Consider the following 4,904-nt stretch of genomic DNA (forward strand, 5'->3'; position numbering starts at 1 on the left):
AGGAAAATAGGGACTGAAATGTGGTGAGATATTGGAAGTGTAATGAGGGTTCTGTGGTGTGCTTGATTTTAAGACCATAGAATGTGCTGGTAATACTTGCTCTATTGTTTAATGGGGAGTCTGTGATAAATTTAGTGGTGCTAAACTAGAGGTATAGCTCATTGGTAGAGTGTTTGCCTAGTGTATGTTAGGTCCTGGACTCCACCCCCCAGCAAAACACACACACACACACACACACACACACACACACACACACACCAGAAGTATGTTTTTACTGTATAGGATCTGTAATAGTACACTTTCTAATCCCATGATATTAAAGAGAACATGAACCAGAATGATTGGAGAAATCTTAGGATATTTTTACACAACAGCTTTGTGGGAGATGGTAAGAAAATATAGTGAATTTAGTGTAAAGTAAATATTTTAGGATTATGTTTTACTTAGTTAATATTTATAACCAATTTGTAAAATAGCTTACTGTCCAATCACCTCAGTAATCCAAATCTCACAACAAATAATAACTGTGGCATTGTCGAGGGAGAAGAAAAAAAAAAAAAAAGAAAACCCTGGCTCTTACCTGATTCTCGTGGGCTCTTGTCATCTTGTGACATAGCAAGCTTGTCCATGAATACTACAAAAAGCTCCAGACAAATTCCAACTAACCTGACATCATGTTACAAATATATTACTTATATTTACATGTATTTAACTAGTTTTCATCATTATGTTTCTCATTGGAAGACAAATACTAGATTATTTAACTTTAACATATCAAAATGAATCCAAGTTTACTTTTACATAGGGACAAGCAGAACATTGGAGAGTTTTGATGCTTGATTATAACATTTGAGGAAGAGGGACTTTGTGAAAGTATTTTGTTTATTGGCATTGATTTCAGAATTTTAAACATTCATTGATACACTTCTCAGCTCAATGACAACTTTATAAGACCCTTTGAAGCTTAAAATTGCACTCTGATGTTTAAAGGCAATCATTGATGAAACGTGAGTTGAGATCTTGAGTTGAAATATATTCATGAATAATGACAAAACTGTGCAAGTTCACTTCTGAAGAATATCTTCATTCCAAAAAATATGTCACAGCTCATAAATTTCAGGATTCTACAGAACTTGGAACATGTTACTACAAATTCAAATTATCTGTGGAATATGACCATGGGAGGCAGCCACAGGGGACCAGTGGAAATCCTGCAGAGAGAGGGAGCTGTCCCTGGCACCCTGCAATCCACCTCCTGCAAAAACCAGCAGCCTCTGAGGCAGGAGACACACCACATGGTGGGATTTGTACTCCATGGCTCCACTTAGAGGCCCTCCCAGGGGCCTGCAGCACAGACTCAACACCATCAATCAGCCACGGCTGGCAGGCCTGTCCTGACAGTCTGGCCAGCACATGGACCCCACCCCGCAGGGTTCGCAGAGAGGGTCCAGCCCCTCAAGTACAGCACACCAGGCAGTGGGTCAGGCGCAGACGCCAGTTAACAAGGCAGAGAGCCTTCTCTCGATGCCCAGCTTGCACTTGGCCACACTCTCAATGTCTGCCTGGTCCCTGAGCATGCGCTGCAGTCCCTCCAACAGCAGCAACACCTTTTGGTAGCCCGGCACACAGCCGTCCTGGTGCTGGAACATCTCATCCAGGGTGGCCAACTGCACCATCTGCACAGCATGACTGAGGATGAGCCTCTCAGCTTTGACACCATGGATGCCATCCAGCAGCCGCTGCTTGTCCAGAAAGAAGCGCTGCAGTCGCAGGTTCAGACCCTGACAGGACACCACGCTGGCCTTGTACAGCTCCTTGACCCTGAGGACCACCTGCTTCATGGTAGATGAAAGGCAGAGCTTGCCTGCCGGGATCTGGTCAATGGCAGTCTGCAGGCCCGAGGACAGGAGCTCAGCCTCCTTCAACTACAGCACCAGCTTCTCTGCGAAGCCCCACTCATGGCTCAGCAGGCTGATCTGGTCGGCCACCATGCTCTCCTGAAGCTGGCACTCAGGGCCCCCGGCCCCCTCGCTGGTACTGCCCTTGAGGGCAGCGATCTCCAGGACAAGCTGGACGAAGGCAAGTGTGAAGCGCTTGTTCCTGCTCCATGACCATCTCCTCTGGGAGATCAGGGGCCTCAAAGGTCACAGCCCTGTCCAGGTTGACAGAAAGGGGGTCAGCAAATCTGCAGCAATTGCCTGGGGCAGGGAGCTCAGGGACAGGCTCACTGCAGGCCCTGGGCAGCAGATGACAGGCAGAGGAGCCAGCAGAGCCCACTGAGAACATCCTGGTGCGGGGTCCCTGGGGCGGTGTGGTCCCACTAGGGGTAGAACCCACAGTGAAGACCACTGGGGAGAGGCTGCTGGCTCCCCCAGCCCGGGATCCTAGGTGCAGTATCCCTCCGAAGCCAGCGGAGGGTGCAATCTTCATGGGCTTCTCCTGAAGGCTGTCTGTGCTGCCAGAGTCGGAGGCCTGGGTCCCAAACGCAGCCTCCAGCAGCTGGTGCTGAAGGACGGGCCAAAGGGACCCCTGTTGTCCTCGGCAGGCGGCAGGCCAGAGCCCAGCTGCTGCCCCTGAAAGGGCCCCACCTCTGAGAGATCGGGCAGCAGTGGGGGTCATCCCCACTCCCTGCCGGGCCAGGAGAGCCAGCAGGTTCTGGGAGCTGGGGGCCTTAGGGAAGTCGAAGGAGGGTCGGGCCTTGGTGGGAGAGCCCAGGATGGGAGGCAGGGGGTTGCGCTGCATGAAGTCGGGCAGCTTGGGGGAGCCACGCAGGGACCAGCAGGGCTGTGGCACAGGAACTGGCTGGCCTGTGGTGGGCTGAAAGCTGCTCCCAGGGGTATCCGTAGGGGGATTGGGGAGCTTGGGCTGAACAACGTGCAAGACAGACAGGTTAGGGGCGCTGTGTAGATGGCAGCCAAGACCCGGGGCCCAAGGGGAGTGTTCGGGCATGGAGGAGCCTGGACGCGGGGACCTTCCAGCCTGCATCTCGGCTCCCTGTGGGGAGAGTGCCCTGCTCTAGCCCGGCCCCTCAGGAATGGTTCCAACTTGAGGAGATGGCATGTAGGGCCGGCCTCCACCCAGGGACAGCTTCCTGGCCAGGACAGCTCCGTCAGGGTGGCATGGAGGAGATGGGCTAGCTCGGGCAAAACCCAGGGGGCTGGTGCTGCCCTACCTGCGGATGGCAGAAGACCAGGGCGTCTGGGGCAGAGCTGGAGAGTGCAGATTCTGCTCAATGCGCTGGTAATTGTGCACCTGGGTGGGGACCGGGATGGGCACCGAGGCTTCACACTGACTACTAGAGCCTGGCCAGAGGGGCTGGGGGAGCTGCTGCAGGTGGGAGAGGGAGAGGGAGATGGGGTCCAGCAGTGGCTCTCCAGGCCGGCAGAGGCCACCAGGGAGCTCCCGCTACACAGCAGACTGTCTGGTGGGGGCTTGGCACAGGCCACCTCAGCCACCAGGTCCCCTGGAAACTGGGCTGGGACCATGACGAAGTCGTCTGTGTCATAGGAGTCCTTGCTGCTGCCAGCAGAGTCCCGGGAGCCCTGCAGGAAGCCGGCCGTGTCCGCTGGGGAGGTGAGCATCTTCTGCATGTGGGGCTTCTCCCCTAGGGACCGCGGGGAGGCAAGATGAGAAGTGGAGCTACTGCTGGAGCTGCTGCCAGACCCTAAGCTCGGGTACCAGGGCACAGGCACCGGTGGGGACTTCTTAATGGAGGCACTGGCATCCAAGAAAGGGTGACGAAAAAATTCCTCGAAGTCCTTGCGGTCTTTGTGGTTTCGCTGCAGCAGAGCCAGGAGCAGCTGCCCCAGGGTGCGGACGTCTCCAGGGGGATGACCTGAACAAGAGTCTTGTTCTTCTCATAGAACAGGCACAGATCCTGACGGCTGCTGGCCTGGAACGGGGCCTTGCCCCTCAGGCACTGGTACAGGATGGTGCTGAAGCTTCACAGGTCTGCCTTCCCATCGTAGTGCTGGGACTTGATGACTTCACGGGCCATGTACATGGGAGAGCCCCAGAGCGTTGCTCTGGAGGTACCGGGCGAACCCAAAGTCAGCAATCTTGATGCGGATGTGATTGGGGTTCGCACGGCGCCCCCCAGGGTTGGACATCAGGATGTTCTGGGGCTTGAGGACACGGTGGATGATGCCCTTTGCTGTGCAGCAGCCGCATGGCACCTGCAATCTGCTGCAGGAAGAGCCTGATGGTGTCTTCGCTCAGGGTCCGCATGGGGTGCAGGTAGTCAGCCAGGTCCCCACCATTACAGTACTCCATGACCAGGTAGACGGAATTGGCCATCTCCTGGAAGTCCTACAAGGCCACAATGTTCTCGTGCTTCAGTTCCTTGAGTATTTTTATTTCCTTCCCCAGCAGTGTCTTGGACTTGACCAGATTTTTCGTCTTAATGCACTTGACTGCGACCTCCAGGTGTGCTTCTCGCGGTGGCGGCCCTTGAAGACCACCGCGAAGGCACCATGGCCGATCAGGTCCTTGCGGGAGAACTCAAACCTGCCCAAGGTCTCCGTGCCGCCGCGGCAGGGTTCCATGACGAACGCAGGCCGAAGGAACAGGCCCTGGGGCGGCGGGCCTGGGCGCACAGGGCTCAGGTGGAGGCACTGGCCGCGGCCAGAACACCCGCAGGGCTGGAGGCGCGGGGCTGGGCGCCGGTGCATAGCCGGGGCCACGCGCCCCATTGGGCAGGCCTGGGCCGGGTCCCAGCCCCGCGGGCCTCACTCCCTTGGCGTCCACCACGGCTTGCTCCCTTGGCGTCCACCATCGCGCGCTGGGCGCCCTCGCGATGTTGGCAATCCGAACCCACTGGGACTCCAACTCGCTCCTCTACCACGCTCTGGCATAGGCTAATATTGCTATTTTCAACTTAAAAATCTGTGATCTATTTCTCATTC

The 4,904-nt window shown here is 55.4% G+C and overlaps 1 pseudogene; it reads right to left on the reverse strand.

Annotated features, from left to right (window-relative positions):
- Nucleotides 1–1,481: 1,481 nt before the first annotated feature.
- Nucleotides 1,482–4,544, reverse strand: LOC143385901 (serine/threonine-protein kinase ULK1 pseudogene; annotated as a pseudogene).
- Between the last annotated feature and the right edge of the window lie 360 nt (nt 4,545–4,904).

Source organism: Callospermophilus lateralis, unplaced genomic scaffold, assembly GCF_048772815.1.
Source record: "Callospermophilus lateralis isolate mCalLat2 unplaced genomic scaffold, mCalLat2.hap1 Scaffold_268, whole genome shotgun sequence".
NCBI lineage: Eukaryota > Metazoa > Chordata > Mammalia > Rodentia > Sciuridae > Callospermophilus > Callospermophilus lateralis.